Genomic DNA, 17,426 nt, shown 5'->3' on the forward strand with positions numbered 1-17,426 from the left:
CCCCTCTATTCGGCATTGGTGAGGCCACACCTGGAGTATTGCGTTCAGTTTTGGTCCCCCCACTTCAGAAGGGATGTGGACAAATTGGAGAGAGTTCCAGCAGAGGGCAACGAAAATGATTAGGGGGCTGGGGCACATGACTTAGGAGGAGAGCTGAGGGAACTGGGCTTATTTAGTCTTCAGAAGAGAAGAGTGAGGGGGGATTTGATAGCAACCTTCAATTACCTGAAGGGGGGTTCCAAAGAGGATGTAGCTAGTCTGATCTTAGTGGTGGCAAATGACAGAACAAGAAGCAATGGTCTCAAGTTGGAGTGGGGGAGGTCTAGGTTGGATATTAGGAAACACTATTTCACTAGGAGGGTGGTGAAGCACTGGAATGGGTTACCCAGGGAGGTGGTGGAACCTCCATCCTCCGAGGTTTTTAAGGCCTGGCTTGACAAAGCCCTGGCTGGGATGATTTAGTTGGTATTGGTCCTACTTTTGAGCAGGGGATTGGACTAGATGACTTCCTGAGGTCTTTTCCAACCCTAATAGTCTATGATTCTATAAAAAGAAAAGGAGTACTTGTGGCACCTTAGAGACTAACCAATTTATTTGAGCATAAGCTTTCGTGAGCTACAGCTCACTTCATCAGATGAGCTGTAGCTCACGAAAGCTTATGCTCAAATAAATTGGTTAGTCTCTAAGGTGCCACAAGTACTCCTTTTCTTTTTGTGAATAGAGACTAACACGGCTGTTACTCTGAAACCTGTCATTACGATTCTATGAAAGTTTTGCAGAGACAGCGTCTAACAGATTTGTTCTAGCTTCATTAAGCTAGACCTCATGCTCCTTTGTGGAAGGGCTTGTCTCCGCTACGGGAAGATTGATGCTGCTGCAATCGATACAGCAGGGATCGATGTAGTGGGTCTAGTGAAGACCCACTAAATCAGTGGCAGAGCACTCTCCGGTCAACCCCAGTACTCCAGCTCTCTGAGAAGAGTAAGGGAAGTTTGACTGAAGAGTGTCGCCCATCAACGCAGTGCAGTGAAGACGCGAGGGTAAGTCGACCTAAGCTACGTTGACTCCAGTTACGTTATTCACATAGCTGGAGTAATGTAATTTAGATCGACTTACCCCATTAGTGAAGACAAGCCCGAAGGTTTCCCTGTGAGAACCAATGAGGATATTTCAGGCACACATTTACCATGACGCAGTTCACTTTAAGTTGTCTGGGGAAATGAAACATCAGGCACTAACAGAACATTAGTAGTTGGGAGGATTTTCTCTTTAACAAGTGTACGAAATGTTCAAGGACCATCATTAAGGCGTTATATTCCAGAGACATTGAAATGTAACAAGAAAAGGAGTACTAGTGGCACCTTAGAGACTAACCAAATTATTTGAGCATAAGCTTTCGTGAGCTACAGCTCACTTCATCGGATGCATTCAGTGGAAAATACAGTGAGGAGATTTATATACACACAGAACATGAAAAAATGGGTGTTATCATACACACTGTAAGGAGAGTGATCACTTAAGATGAGCTATTACCAGCAGGAGAGCAGGGGTGGGGGAAGGAGAAAACCTTTTGTAGTGATAATCAAGGTGGGCCATTTCTAGCAGTTAACAGGAACGACTGAGGAACAGTGAGTGCATCCGATGAAGTGAGCTGTAGCTCACGAAAGCTTATGCTCAAATAAATTGATTAGTCTTTAAGGTGCCACTAGTACTCCTTTTCTTTTTGCGAATACAGACTAACACGGCTGCTATTCTGAAACCTGAAATGTAACTGAATTGCAGTCATTATAAAATCATAAGAATCTGGGCAATTGAGGTTTTTTTTATCACTATGATGAATTTACTTATTTTGATATTAATGAGCATCTCATATGGACATGTAGGAGTTTCTGTGAAGAAATCTGCTTTCCAGATTGGTTTATGAATCATCCTTTTATTTGTAGTGGATCAATGAGGAACTTGTATTCAGAAAGAAAAGGAGTACTTGTGGCACCTTAGAGACTAACCAATTTATTTGAGCATGAGCTTTCGTGAGCTACAGCTCACTTCATCGGATGCATCCGATGAAGTGAGCTGCAGCTCATGAAAGCTCATGCTCAAATAAATTGGTTAGTCTCTAAGGTGCCACAAGTACTCCTTTTCTTTTTCCCTTGAGACACTCTCTGGGTATGTCTACACAGCAATGTAAGCCTACGATTAGTGGGAGTTGAGTTAGCTGACCTGTGTCACAGAACCAGGGCTGGCCCTGGGGGGATGCAGGGCCTGGGACAACCTCCACCCTGGGCCCCGTCCCCCCTCCACCCCTTCCCCCCAGTCTTCTGCCCCTGCTCCGATCCCGCCCTGCCTCTTCCCACCCCTGCTCTGCCCCCTCCCCACCCCCATTCCACCCCTTCTCCCAAGCCCCCGCCCCGCCTCTTTCTGGCTTCCATCCCTCCCGCGAGCGATGGTGGGCGTCAGTGGAGCGGGACAGGCTGGGGCCGTGTCGATTGCTGCCGCCAGCGCCAGGCCCCCTGCTAGCCCCCCAGGCTGCCCAGGACCCCACATCCCAAAGCATGGGGCCCCCCAAAGCAAGGGTCCCGGGGCAGTTGCCCCGGTCTATCCTATGGACAGCATAGCTCTGCACAGAACCCTGGGCTTGAGTGTCTACGCTGCATTTTAACTCTAGATTAAGGATTTTCTGACTCGTGCTCAAACCTAGGGCTGTGACATTCACTCTGCAATGCACAGACCCTAATCAAAGTAACCCTATCCCAGAATGTTAGCAGCCCCTGCCCCAGTGTTGACATTCTAGCCCTGTGAATGTGTTGCACTGCAGAGCAAAAACTGCTGCCCACCGTGTTCCCTAACTATGATGGTGCTATTGATGGCAATCAGGCTCCCCTAAGGAGCACAAGTTAATAAATGCGTAATTAGCTCCTTTGGGAGCTGTCTCAGTACAATGACTGCAGTTTGAGAAGGTTTTGTACTGAATTATCATCTAATCTGAGAATTGGGCTCTCCACCTCTAGGCTGAGTCACACTAGCAAGAAAATGCCCATGTGCACCTGTTCTGACGATAATTAAGACATCAGTCTCCAGGGCTGTTAACCTATTAAAATGAAACTTTACAATTCTTAATTTTTAACATGGGATGTTCAATAAAAGGGTTTTTGTTGTTTTGGTTTTTATTTATTTTTGTCTGTTTTGAAGTTTGACATAGATTGTCGGTTTCAGAGGGTAAAAACACACATCCAGCCTGGCTGCTGCCAGCTATGGAGTTGTGAAATGTATCCTCAGGGCTTGGAGTGCAGTGGGCTCCACCACCGCATGAGGACTCCTTATCCCTGTCACTGCTGCACCCCAGGAAGCAGTGATAAGGGATACCCGTGAGACTGTAAGGAAGTTTTGGGGCTGGCTTCCACTCATCACCCTCACAGTGTGTGCTGCGTGGGTGCCTCTGCACACACAGCCCCAGGGACGGCAGCCAGAGCTGGGGTGCAATGGATTGAGAGCGGAGTGGGGCAAAGTGATTGCCCTGCAGGGATGGAGAGCAGCAGAGTGCCTGGCTCAGCATGGTTGGGAGAAGGATTGTGCCCAAGATCCTGGCAGCCAGGAGTCACCTCCTGCCTGTCAGCTTTGCTCCCTTCTCCGGGCAGCCTTTGCACAGCACCAAGGAGGATCTGGAGCTGCCACCACAGTAGGTTGTGGGGAAGTTTTGGGGCTGGCTCCCACATGCTGCCCAGGCGCTCCTGCATATGTAGCCCCGGGGAGGGTTGGAGTGGGGTCAGAGAGCTATGTGGGGATCAAGCAGCTTCCCTGCAGGGCGGGGAAGCACTCAGGGTGTTGGGATCATCCCTCCCCTGGTCACGCTGAGCTGGGAACTTTTCTGTTCCCCTTCACTGCAGGGCCGCTGCTTAGTCCCCATGCTGCTCTCCCGCCCCCGCCATTCCCTGTGCTGTGTGCGCATGATTGGCCAGGCAATGTGCATCAAAATCTAGCTGTGTTCTTGTGACCAGGAAGCAGCTCCCTTTGCAAAAAGCTTCTTCTGATCCGTCCCCATTGAATACCCTGCAGGCTTTCTGATAGTATGCTTGCAGACTGGTGTTCAGCAGACAATAGGTTACACTGATCTGAGCTGCTGTGTGTCCATTTGCACCACATATTATGGGCAGTGCTCCCTTTAATTTTTTATGTCCATGTGTGGAATAAATTTTGTTATGTGCATAGGGTTGCCAACTTTCTACTCTCACAAAACTGAACACCATTGTCCCGCCCCTGCTCCGCCCCTTCTCTGAGGTCCCACCCCATGCTCACTCCATCCCCCCCGTCACTCGCTCTCCGCACCCTCACCCATTCATTATGGGGGGGGCAGAAATGAGTTCAGGGTGCGGGAGGGGCCAGCGGGCTGAGGCAGTGGGTTGGGATGCGGGGAGAGGTGAGGGCTCCTGCTGGGGGTGAGGGCTCTGGGGTGGGGCCAGGGATGAGGGGTTTCAGGTGCAGGATGGGGGCTCTGGGCGGGGGGGGTGGAGCCGAGGGGTTCCGCAGTATGGAAGGGGGTTCTGGGCTGAGGCAGGAGGCTGGGTTTTGGGAGGAGGTACAGGCTTTGGGCTGGGGTTGCAGGTTCTGGGATGGGGCCAGAAATGAGGGGTTCAGGGTATGGGAGGAGGCTCTCGGCTGGGGCGGGAGGTTGCAGGGTGGGGTGAGGGCTCTGGCTGGGAGTGCGAGCTCTGGGGTGGGGCTGAAGTTTGGGGTGGAGGAGGGTGCTCTGAGCTGGGATTGAGGAGTTCAGAGGGTGAGAGGGGGATCAGGGCTGGGGCAGGGTGTTGGGGGTGTGAGAGGGGTTCAGGGATGCAGACTCCAGGCAGCACTTAACCTCAAGCAGTTCCTGAAAGTAGCAGACTGTCTCCCCTCTGGCTCCTACACGGAAGCGCAGCCAGGCAGCTCTGCGCGCTGCCCCATCCACAGATACTGCCCCTGCAGCTCCCATTGGCTGCAGTTTCCAGCCAATGGGAGCTGTAGAGCCGGTACTTGGGGTGGGGGGAGCGATCAGGGCCCCCTGGCTGCCCCTACGCATAGGAGCTGGGCGGGGGGACATGCTGCTGCTTCCAGGAGCCGTGCGGAGTCACATCAGAGAAAGAGCCTGCCTTAGCCCCACTGTGCCGCCGATCAGGGTGCAGGAGGGGGCAGAGGGTTGGGGTGCGGGATGAGGGCTCTGGCTGGGAATGTGGACTTCTGGGGTGGGTCTGGGAACGAGGGGTTTGGGGGAAAGGCGCCTCTCCGCAGCAGCTCCGGCTGGGCCGGGGGAGGGGCACTTCTGCATGGCCACAGTAGCTGGGACCTTCCCCCTTGTGCTGCTGGCTTTGTACAGTGGAACCCCAATTAGCCAATCTAATTGGGACGGGGGCCAGATTGGATAACCAAAAATCCAAATAAATCAGAGAATAGGCAGCTGGGGCTTGGGCTGTCAGCCCCGCCGCTCATTCTCTGAGTTATCTGGATTTTGGGTTATCCGGTCTGGCCCCAGATCCAATTAGATCAGATAATCAGGGTCCAACCACCAGCTGCCTGGAGCTTACAGCAGGAGCTCTGGGCGGCAGGTGGTTTGCTTAACAGGGAAAGCCAGATAATGGAGGCTCAGTTCAATGAGGTTCTGCTGTAGTAGCGGTAGTCAATAGGGAGACCGAGGGCCAAATCATTGGGGTTTTTTTTATTATTATTTTCCGTGTAGTCTGGACCATGACTATACCTTGCCCAAGAAATTTGGACCTTGACAAAAAAAAATAGACTACCCGTGTTCTACTGTATATCACTCTGAATATATTACTCTACTTTGAAGATACATTAACTTGCCTCATTCATCTGAAATTCTTTGCACAGCCTCCTTTTATGACTGGTATTTGAAGAACTATCTTATTGCTTGAGAGCATTAAATAAAAACTTTTAAAAAAAGTAATAATTTCCTAAAAGTGTAATCAGAACTGGATTTCATTGTTAATCTAGTTGCCATCAAAGAGCTGTCAACTGCAAATCCCATTGCCAGTACATCTGGCACCCTTTTTTGGCTGTCTAAGCAGATACCAAAGATCAAACAAGCATTTATGATATGCAGAACCCTCTTTCCCTGAGTCCCTCCAGGCCAGTGGTGAGAAATATAGGGCACTATGATGGAAACTTTCACTGTTACTGCCTGTGCTCTACCTGTTTTACGAATGTAGGACTTTAATTTAGTGTCGTCATTCTGGCACTTAAAAAATTCACTGAAAAAGTACATTAAAAGAAGAGGTCTGATATTTTAAAGGATCTGTTATTGTGCTAGGTGCTGAAGAAGCTATATGTGAATATATTTGCATCTAGTGTACAGTATTAAATTCCTTCAGAAGCCTCTGTAGTACACTGCAGTTCTTCCTTAAGCATAAATCTTTCTTGTGCCACTTTTAATATGTGCTTATTGATATCATCTTTCCTTACTACACTTCCATAAGTTATAGGAAAACACATCTTTATGAACTCTGGGAAAATGTTTCTATGTACTTTAAATTATTCTAATTTTAAATATTTTTATACTTCAAAAACAAACATATATTGTAAGTCACAGCAAATATACGTATTCCACACACAGTATACAAACAAAGATGTAAGTGATCTTCAGTTAAGAGAATTTTAGTTAACTAGAATTATATCTCCTAGGGACATGAAAATAAAATCATCCTCCTTCCTTCTGCAAGGCTGGCTGTGATATTGGTTGCCATTCCTAAAACATAGCAGGCATTCTGTCTGATATGTTCAAAGGAGTACCAAGAGGAACAAAGCCTATTTAAAGCAAGTCAGTCTGCAAAGTAGCTACCATCTTATATGACATAAGCAACAGCTCCCCTGATTATCCAAACTGCCAGTGTCACAGTTCCTGAGTTAACTGCACCTCTGACACCCCCCACCACATGGTCTCCTGAAGAACACCCCAGTTATGTCATGGCATTGCTTCTTATTTATTTATTAATTGTATTTTTCAGAGGTACAGAGTATTCATATAGGTGTTTCTAGTTTTATACATGGACTCATAGACTTTAAGGCCAGAAGGGACCATCATGATCATGTAGTCTGACCCACACTCCTGTAATAGACCCATAACCTCTGTCTGAGTTACTGTCCTCAGATAAGTTCATCTAGGTAACTGTTATATTCCATTACTAGGCTGGAGTCCTTTCCATTGAAATTTTGGAGTGGTGGTAGAAAGTTGAGAGTAGAAAAAGATAGAGTTAATATATTTTGAGTATATAAGTAAGATTACTTCACCTACTGTCCACATTCCCCTCATGGAAAAGTGCTTCTCACCAAGACTTTGAGTCCTCTACCTTCCTCACTCTTACAAGCTTGTCCTAAGATGTATTGTGTTTTTTGTTGTTGAAGAGAATTGAATATATTCTTGCGTTCTAATTGTTCTCTCTCTCTGCCCAGTAACTGTAGAATAAGAAGTGTCCCTGCAACAGATTCTCTTGACAGTCAATCAGGGCTATTTAAAGTCATACATGCTGAGTGAAACAAAATAGAGTACTTTGAAAAGTGGCTGAGTAAAAGTGGCACATAGGTTCAGTTTTGTGCCTCTTGTCTCTTACTTCACATCAAATTTGCTTAGGTTAAGAAGTAGTATTTTTTCATCTTCTCACAGTCTTGTAAGATCAGCTTGGGATCTGAGAATCAAGCTGTATTTGGTTTGGCTTTTATCACCAATAATAAAGATTCTGCAAGTACTACTTAGGTCATGAGCAGAATAGAATCCAGCTTGCTTTAGATCTACCTGTATGGATTTTTTTTGCAGTTAATGGAATAAAAAAGGTCAAAAACTTATCAGTGAAGAAGACACATGTGACTCAAATACCGTACATTCAAGGAACAGATTGGTTCAGTAAGAAGGCTCCATATTCATACATTTATTCTTTTGATCATAAATGAACTTTCATATCTGATTATACAATATATCATAAATAATGTTATTAGATTTGAAAAAAAATGGGCATTCCTTTGCAAAATTCCAAGTAATCCATATTGTTGGCATGAATTCAGCTAGCACACAAAGTGAGTGTGTATATCGTAGCACGCATCCATGTGCGCGCCCTCCCTACACATGCACCCCTCTTCCCCTACACATACACCCCTCCCATCTCCACATAAACACAGTAGATTGGCAACTAACTTGTTAACCCTTCTGGTTCTTTATAAAAGTTTATTTTGTTTTTATCTTGATTCTTGGCAAGTTAATAGAAACCCTGACAGATTTGTGGCATAGTCTTCTAAAATGAAATTCAGGTTTTAATGTTGCCAGCATAGCAGTTCAAAAAGATCTGATTATCTATTTATTTTTTATTTTATTTTATGGCAAATCCTTAGCTTGAATTTGTTCCTTTCAACCCCCAAATGGATTCAGTCCACTCAGAACTAAAACTGATCCTTGCATTAATCAGATTAAACTTAAACAGTCAAACATTTTAATCTACAGTTTTTAAAAATCAATATCTAGTTTACAAATGCAGTGATGATCGTTTTGTAAAAATCTTTTAATCTGCAACTCTTGTGGTATTCTGATTCAAAAATCAAAAATGATTAATCCCTCAAAGGAATTATAATTATTGTTTTGTGTTTTCAACTATATTGATTTCACAGTGGTTTTCATTATTTCATATATTTGCATAAAAGTGTTGTGTTTGCCCTGCCCAGTTCCCACTTGTCTCCCAAAATGTGACTGACTGGTCGAGTCAGTTGAATATTCTATATATCATATCATATCATATTCCAGTGGTAAAGGTTTTGGAGGGCAAGAGCAAGTATAATGATAAAAGTACATGTTCTTTCCTTAAAATACTTCATTTCAGAAGTTTATTAATAATAAAAGGAATGTGTAGTTTTTTGGTCAGCTGCCCACAATGTGAGCTAAATTGTCAACAGGCTTTTTGTACCTCCTACACATCAAGCTGCTCCCTGTAGAAGATTGTGTTTTGAAACCAAAAATTTGATATTGCATTATTCCTTGTTCGTGGTGAAAATAAGAGAAATTATGGGTTTCAGAAACATGTTAATAATCTAGAATGGTCTAAACTAGACTGGTGTTCCATTATGCCTGGTTATTGGTGACAATACAACAACGATTGGGTCTAAAACCAATCCGTTTTCCACAGTTTTGTGCTAGACTGTAAACTAACTGTTGGGGTGAATAGAACTTTTGAAAAGATTCCCTGGCTAGTTTTGTAGATAGGGATGATAAGCTAATATAAATATGTGGGTGCTACAGATTTATATTCAGGGCCTGAAAAACTCACTTGGCTGACCTCCCAAGGTGAATTAAGAATTTTGAGCATACAGGTGGTCTTAATTGAGCCAAAAAGGAAGCAGAGCAGCAGGAAGGGAGCAGGTATAGTAAGAGAGAGGTGGCTGCTACTCAAAGAGAAGGAAGTGGGGGAACACTAGAGCATCTCAGTGTTGCTACTGTATTCCCAGGATGTAAGAGAAAGCAAAATGTAAGCTATGAGTGGCCCAGCACTACTATAGTTTCTCCGGAGGAAAGGAGAGAGGAGTATAGGAACCTAGAAGCTGCTTGTCTACACTTACTGGGGGATCGATGCATCGGCTGTTGATTTAGCGGGTCAAGTGAAGCATACCAGGCCGCTAGAGATCTCCACCTGACAGCACCATTCTCGCCGGCCAAGGAGGAACCTTCAGCTCCGAAGGAGCGCTGTCCTCCGGTGCACTCTAAGGGAAAATCGGCTATGATTTTGAGGCACTCCCCTTTGTCTTGACCATCAGTGCCTGCACATCCAACAGAGAGTCTTCCTGCTCCCTGAGCTCTCAACGTCCAAGGCACCGAGGATCAGCTCCTCCATGGTCTTCAGTGTCTGAGACCTTGGAGTCAGAGCCCGACTCCTGCCGCTCGAGTAGAAGCAGCAGCTGTAGAGCGAGGTCGGGCAGAGACAGAAGGGAGCATCAGGCGTAGCCTCCGCAGTGGCAGAATACGCCTCAGTGGCCTTCTGGACTCCCTGGGTTTATCACCAGGGCCAGGGAGGAACCCAGGGCCCACACTCAGCAACACCTTCAGTGGCCTTCCGCCACTTTCGTGCCATCTTCCGCTGTGCATCCACCCCCGGCGCCCGTGGTCCTGATGCCTTTGCCTCCGGCCCCATTGTCGACTCTTGCACCGTGCTCGACTTCGGCACCAGCCTTCACGACGTCGACGCACTCCTCTCCCATGCCTACACAGTTGTCAACCTCGATGCAGGAACCTATGGCCCCAGTGCCGATGTCGGCACTGGGCCCCACAACCCCGGTGGCTCCAGCTCCCTCTGGTGAGACTGATGCCGATGCCAACGTTTGCTACAACACCTATGGCCCCGGCACTGTCATCAGCACCACCTCCTCCAGCGCTGCCCCGGGAGTCACGTGACCCCTCCGGGGCAGACAGTAGACAGCTTCCACTACTGGCACACGCTTCCTCCTCGTCGCCGGACGAAGCGTTGGCAGGGACGACCATAGCTCCTGCATTAGAGGATAACAGAGTCCTACAGCAGTTGCTCTGCAGGGCTGCCCAAGGTCTGGGCATCAAGGCCGAGGAGGTGGTAGAGGACACGGATCCCATGGTGGACATCCTCGCACCCTCGGGGCCTTCACGGATACCGTTACCCGTCATAAAGATGGTGGTGGACACCTGTGGCAGACACTAGCATCCCTGCCACCCACTGCCAAATGTAATGAGTGATGGTATTTCATCCCTTCCAGAGGCTTTGAGCATCTCTACTCCCATCCACCTCTGGACTCACTAGTGGTCGATGCGGCTAAACAGCGGGAGAGACAAGGCTAACCAGCAGCAGAGACAAGGTTTCCAAGGTCCTTCCCCAAAGAATAGGGACACTAAACGCCTAGACTTTGTGGGTAGAAAAGTCTACTCCACTGGTGGTTTGCAACTCCATATAGCTAACCAGCAGGCCATTTTGAGCAAGTACTCTTATAACACCTGTGCTTCAATGGTGAAGTTCACAGAGCTCGTCCCTTTGGACTTTCGGTCAGAGTTCACCGCCTTGGTGGAAGAAATGAAATTAGTCTCCCGCGCTTTATTGCAGGCAGCTTTAGTCACTGCCGACGCTGCCACAAGAGTCATGGCAACAGGGGTGGCTGTGCGGCAGGGGGCCTGGTGGAAAATCTCAGGGTTGCCCTACGAAGTCCAACAGACAAATCAGGACCTCCCATTTGAGGGTGAGACTCTCTTTTCAGAAAAGACAGACAAACCGCTCCACAGCCTAAAAGATTCCCGAGCCACCCTCAGATCTTTGGGCTTTCATGCCCCCGCCACATGGCGGAGACACTTCCGCCCACAACCTCCTCAAAGGTTTCAGCAACAGAACTGCCAGGACAATTTTAGGAGGAGGAACCGGAGCGGTAGGAGAAGGCAACATCCCTCCGCTAATCAAGGCCAGTCCAAACCACCCTCTGGCCCTAAACCGGCCTTTTGAACGTGCGGTCGAGGACGACGCACCAGACCAGAGGCTGGATCTACCCTGCCTTACCTTTTCCTCCTGACTATCACCTTTCTACCATGCATGGTCCTGTATAACTTTGGACTGCTGGATGCTTTGTATGCTAGAGAGGGGATACTTCATCTAATTCTGTGCCCTCCCGCCCTTCCACCCCCTTTCCCTGTCCCTCTTCAGGGACCCTTCTCACGAGCAACTTCTCATTCAGGAGGTGCAATCGCTCCTAGCACTGGGGGCAGTGGAGGAGGTTCCGCTGAAGCACAGGGGTGAGGATTTCTATTCCCGCAATTTCCTAATAACGAAGGCCAAAGGCGGCCTCAGGTCTATCCTGGACCTGCGCGACCTCAACAAGTTTGTAAGGAAACTCAGGTTCCCTGTGGTCTCCCTGACCTCCATTATCCCTTCACTGGATCCAGCAGACTGGTATGCCGCCCTTGACTTGAAGGATGCGTATTTTCACATAGCAATCACACACAACCACAGAAAGTTCCTCAGGTTTGTGGTCAATGGTTCCCATTACCAATTTACTGTCCTCCCCTTCGGTCTGTCAGCAGCATCTCGAGTCTTCACCAAGTGCATGGCAGTCTTCGCCACCGCCTTTCTGCAGAGACATCAGGTACAGGTGTTCCCATACCTCGATGACTGGCTGATCAAAGGCTGATCCAGGGCTCAGGTGGAACTCAGGTGGCATTCATCAGAGCCACCTTCCAGAATCTGGGCCTGCTACTGAACGAGGCGAAACTGACTCTGTCTCCAGTCCAAAGGATAGAGTTCATAGGAGTGGTTCTGGACTCAACCCAAGCCAGAGCATTCCTCCTGCAGGCGAGATTCCAGGCCCTCGACGCCATGATCCAGGGACTCATGCGATTCCCCACCACCACTGCGAGAAATTGTCTCAAATTTCTCTGCCACATGGCAGCCTGGTTCAGCACGCCAGACGCAGGCTTTGACCGCTGCAGTTATGGCTTATGTCAGTGCACAGACCTGCCAGGGACAGCTTGGCCAGGATCATGACCCTGCCTTGCCCTATCCTCGACTTGCTCCTGTGGCGGACGGATGCTCAGCAGGTGTGCTCAGGAGTACCCTTCTCTGCCCCACAACTATCCCTAGCGCTAGTAACGGATGCATCAGATTTGGGGTGGGGAGCCCATCTGGGGAACCACAGGACTCAGGGCTTCTGGTCACAGACAGCTGTCCGTCTTCATATCAATGTCAGAGAGCTCAGAGCAGTGCGCCCAGCGTGTCAGTCATTCCGCCCGTATCTGGCAGGTCGATGTGTATCAGTCATTACGGACAATAAGACCGATGTTCTGTATCAACAAACAGGGGTGCATGCTCCTCTCCCCTGTGCCAGGAAGCCCTCAGGTTATGGGATTTTTGTATAGAGCAGTGCTACTCAAACTGGTGGTCTGCGGACCAGTGCCGATCCGCGAGCCATCGGCTGCCGGTCTGCGTGCAAATTGGGGAAAAAAATTGCTGGTCCCCCACATAAGATAGCTTGAGAAGCACTGGTATAGAGCACTCAGTCAATCTACAGGCATCGTACCTTCCAGCAGTCCAGAACAAGCTGGCAGAACACCTCATCAGGTCTTTCCACAGCCACGAGTGGTCCCTTCACCCGGATGTCGCATCCTCACTCTTCCAGAGGTGGGGCTGTCCCCTGATCGACCTCTTCGCCACGCGATGCAACAGAAAGCGTCAGCAGTTCTTCTCCTTTCAGAATCACAGTCTGGGCTCCACAGCGGATGCGTTGCTCCTCCACTGGGGTTGGGGGGGTCCGCTTCTGTATGCCTTCCCACCCATACCGCTTGTCGACAAGGTCTTGCTCAAGATCCGCAGAGACTGGGCTCGGGTCATTCTCATAGTATCAGCCTGGCCCCTCCAGCATTGGTACACGTCTCTAGACACATCAGTGGGAGCCTCGATTACCATGCCGCTCTTCCCAGACCTTCTCATGCAGGATCACGGGCAGCTCCAGCACCCAAACCTGCAGTCGCTACATCTCACAGCATGGAGGTTCCATGGCTGAATCCGTTCGGGCTCTCCTGTTCAGAACAAGTCAGAGAGGTTCTCCTGGGCAGCAGGAAACCCTCCACTTGGGCCATGTACCTGGTCAACTGGAAGAGATTTTCAATCTGGTCAGCTCAGCGCGACTTTCCCCCCGGCACTAGCCTGAGTGCCCCAGATTTTGGATTATCTTTTCCACCTAAAGCAGGAAGGTCTCTCCTTGTCTTCTATAAGAGTACACCTGGCTACCATCTTGGCTTTCCATCCGGAGGTACAGGCCGCTTGGTTTTCACTAACCCCCTGGTCAGTCACTTCCTGAAGGGCTTCTACAGGTTGTACCCGCCCGTCCGCCAACTGGTTCCTGCTTGAGACCTTAACTTGGCCCTCTCTAGGCTCATGGGGGATCCCTTTGAGCCTCTAGCAACATGCTCCCTGCTCTACTTTTCCTACAAGGTTGCATTTCTAGTGGCGATAACATCAGCCCGGAGGGTGTCTGAGCTTAGGGCTCTAACGTCCAAGCCATCCTACACCATGCTTTTTAAGGACAAGGTTCAGCTCAGGCCCCATCCAGCCTTCCTCCCGAAGGTTGTATCGCAGTTCCACATCAACCAGGACATTTTCCTTCTGGTTTTCTATCCCAAGCCTCATGCGAGTAGCAGGGAGCAGAGACTCCACATTCTCGATGTCCGTAGAGCGCTGGCCTTTTACATCGAGAGGACAAAACTATTCAGAAAGACGGTACAGCTCTTTGTCGCAGTAGTGGACAGGATGAAGGGCCAGCCTGTTTCCACATAGCACATTTCATCATGGATTGTGGCCAGCATTGCCAAGTGCTACACTCTAGCAGGGATCCCAGCGCCCCCGATAACTGCACACTCTACAAGGGCTCAATCTTCATCAACAGCTTTCCTGGTTCAAGTCCCCACTCAGGAAATGTGCAGGGCGGCAACTTGGTCATCAATACACACCTTTGCCGCACACTATACAGTTACTAGGCAGGCCAGAGATGATGCGGCCTTTGGTAGAGCAGTTCTCTAGTCAGTGGACAGCTCCGACCCCACCTCCTAATTTTGCTTGGGACTCACCTGGTTGGAATTGACATGAACAAGCACTCGTAGAAGAAAAAATGGTTACTCGCCTTCTTGTAACTGTTGTTCTTCGAGCTGTGTTGTTCGTGTCCATTCCAATACCCACCTTCCTACCCCTCTGTTGGAGTAACCGGCAAGAAGGAACTGAAAGGCTGGTGGGTCGGCAGGGCTATATATTAGGCGCCATGAGAGTGCGACTTCAGGGGGCACCCACGCCGACCTGACAGATGCTGCTAAGGGAAAAATCTTCCAGGCAACGTGCATGTGCGCACGCACACACCTGATTGAAATGGACATGAACAACACATCTTGAATAACAACAATTATGAGAAGGTGAGTAACTGTTTTTCCTCCTCATCTCGTGTCCTGTCTCTGGCTGTTGGGGATTTTTGCTACTAGCAGTCACCAATAGGCCATATGCCATTGTAGGCAGTCTGATCATACCATCCCCTCCATAAATTTATCAAGCCCAGTCTTGAAGTCTTTGTTTTTTGCCCCCACTTCTCCCCTTGGAAAGCTGTTCCAGAACTTCATTCCTCTGATGGTTAAAAACCTTTGCCTAATTTCGAGCCTAAACTTGTTGATGGTCTGTTTATATCCATTTGTTCTTGTGTCCACATTAGCACTTAACTTTAACTCTTCTTCCTCCCTGGTGTTTATCCCTCTGTTGTATTTATAGACAGCAATCCTATCTCCCCTCAGCCTTCTTGTGCTTAGGCTAAACAAGCTAAGCTCTTTGAGCCTCCTCTCATAAGGTAGCTTTTCCATTCCTCAGATCATCCTAGTCGCCCTTCTCTGCACCTGTTCCAGTTTGAATTCATCTTTCTTAAACATGGGAGATCAGGATTGAACACAGTATTCTAGATGAGGTCTCACCAGTGCCTTGTATAATGGTACTAACACTTTCCTGTCTCTACTAGAAACACCTCACCTGATGCATCCTAGGACTGCAATAGCCTTTTTCATGGCCGCATCACACTGAGTGCTCATAGTCATTTGTGGTCAAACAATACATCCAACTCTTTCTCCTCCTCTATCACTGCCAACTGGTAAGTCCCCAGTTTATAGCAAAAATTCTTGGTTTTAGTCTCTAAATGCATGATCTTGCACTTTGCACTATTAAATTTCATGCCATGTCTCGTACTCTACTTTACAAGGTCATCCAGCTCTTCTTTTGTAATATGCAGGTCCTCCTCCGTTTTGGCTGTACCTCCCATTTTTGTGTCACCTGCAAATTTTATTAGCACGCACCTCATTATTTGTGCCAAAGTCAGTAATAAAAATGTAAAATAAGATCGGTACCAAGACTGATCTCTGAGGAACTTCACTAGTAACCTTCCTCCAGCCGGGCAGTTCACCTTTCAGTATGACCCATTAGATAACAAACTAGTTAAAGGAGAGACTACGCTGTCAATGCTTATATTAATCCTCATCTTCTCCCATGTAACTAATAATTTCCAATGTGGAACTGTAGCAAATGCCATACTGAAATCCAGGTAGATTAGCTCTACTGTATTTCCTTTGACTAAAAAAGATGATCAGGTTGGTCTGACATGATCTACCTTTTGTAAAACCATGTTGTATTTTATTGCAATAACCATTCCCCTATGTCCTTAACTACTTTCTCTTTCAAATTTGTTCCAAGATCTTGCATACAACTGAAATCAAACTAACAGGCCTGTAGTTTCCTAGGTTGCTATTTTTTCCTTTCTTAAAAATAGGAACTATATTAGCAGTTCTCCAGTCATAGGGTACGACCCCCAAGTTTACAGATTCATTAAAAATTCTCGCTGTTGAGCTTGCAATTTCATGTGCCAGTTCCTTTAATGTTCTTTGATGCAGATTATCTGGGCACCCCCAGTTTAGTTCCATTAAGGTGTTTGAGTTTGACTTCCATCTCAGATGGGATAATTTCTACCTCCATATTCTCAATGCCATTAGCCATACTCCCACTACCCCTAAGGTAAGATGGAAAATATAAAGGAGAACCTAGAGAACAAAGACAATTTGTGGGGGAGGATGTAAAGTGGTGAAGACAGAGAGAAAAGAGTGAACATATGCTTCAAAATGGAAGAAAAGATACAATATGATCTATAATAGGAAAGAAAAAACTAAGTCAGTAAGGGGAAATAAAAGTGTAATACAAATGCAGGAAGAACAGTAACTTTTGGTTTTATGAGTAACTTTTTCATTTTTAAACTTTTGGTTTTTCCTTGCATGGAAAGTGTATTGTGTATTGTATTCATTGTAGTATTGTTAAACAGTTTAGTCTACTTTTTTTTTAAATGTATGAGTATGCACACTTGAGAATTTGAATTTGGGGGTGGGGGTGGGAAGAAGATATTTTCATTGGGGTGATGAAGTTCAGTCCTCAGACTGCTAGGAGTCAGGGAATTTTTCAAATCTTGGTATTGTTTTACATGCTTAGACAAAAGAAACACCCTGTTGTACTTGATAAACTTTTTTGATATCACCTAAGGCCTGAATTTAAACCACTACAGGTATAACACTCTCCCCATGCCTCATATGGACACTCTTATTCTGGTATAAGAGTGGCTTTTTCAGTTTAATTTGTCACTTGAAAAGGATTTTAATTTAACTGAAATTATGCTGTGTTATGCCAGAATAAGAATATATGCACAGGCAGTAATAGCTATAAAACTAGGACCCTACCAAATTCATAGCCATGAAAAACGCATCATGGACCATGAAATCTAGTCTCTTGTGTGCTTTTACTTTATGCAAAACAGATTTCGCTGGGGAGACTGGCATTTCTCAAATTGGGGGTCCTGACTCAAAAGGGAGTTTTAAGGGGTCACAAGGTTATTTTAGGGGGAGT

At 47.3% G+C, this 17,426-nt stretch overlaps 1 protein-coding gene across 12 annotated transcripts in view; it reads left to right on the forward strand.

Moving 5' to 3' along the window:
- Nucleotides 1–17,426, forward strand: part of PEAK1 (pseudopodium enriched atypical kinase 1) — a 222,717-nt gene that overhangs the window by 46,729 nt on the left and 158,562 nt on the right. Inside the window, exon 1 of one of the 12 annotated variants that reach the window (XM_075132977.1) lies at nucleotides 15,505–15,636. The exons of the other annotated variants lie outside the window; for them this stretch is intronic. The gene's annotated coding sequence lies outside the window, so the exon portion shown is untranslated. Of the gene's footprint in view, nucleotides 1–15,504; nucleotides 15,637–17,426 lie in introns of those variants that run through there. 12 annotated transcript variants of the gene reach the window in all.

Source organism: Caretta caretta, chromosome 10 (assembly GCF_965140235.1).
Source record: "Caretta caretta isolate rCarCar2 chromosome 10, rCarCar1.hap1, whole genome shotgun sequence".
In the NCBI taxonomy this organism is placed as follows: Eukaryota; Metazoa; Chordata; order Testudines; family Cheloniidae; genus Caretta; species Caretta caretta.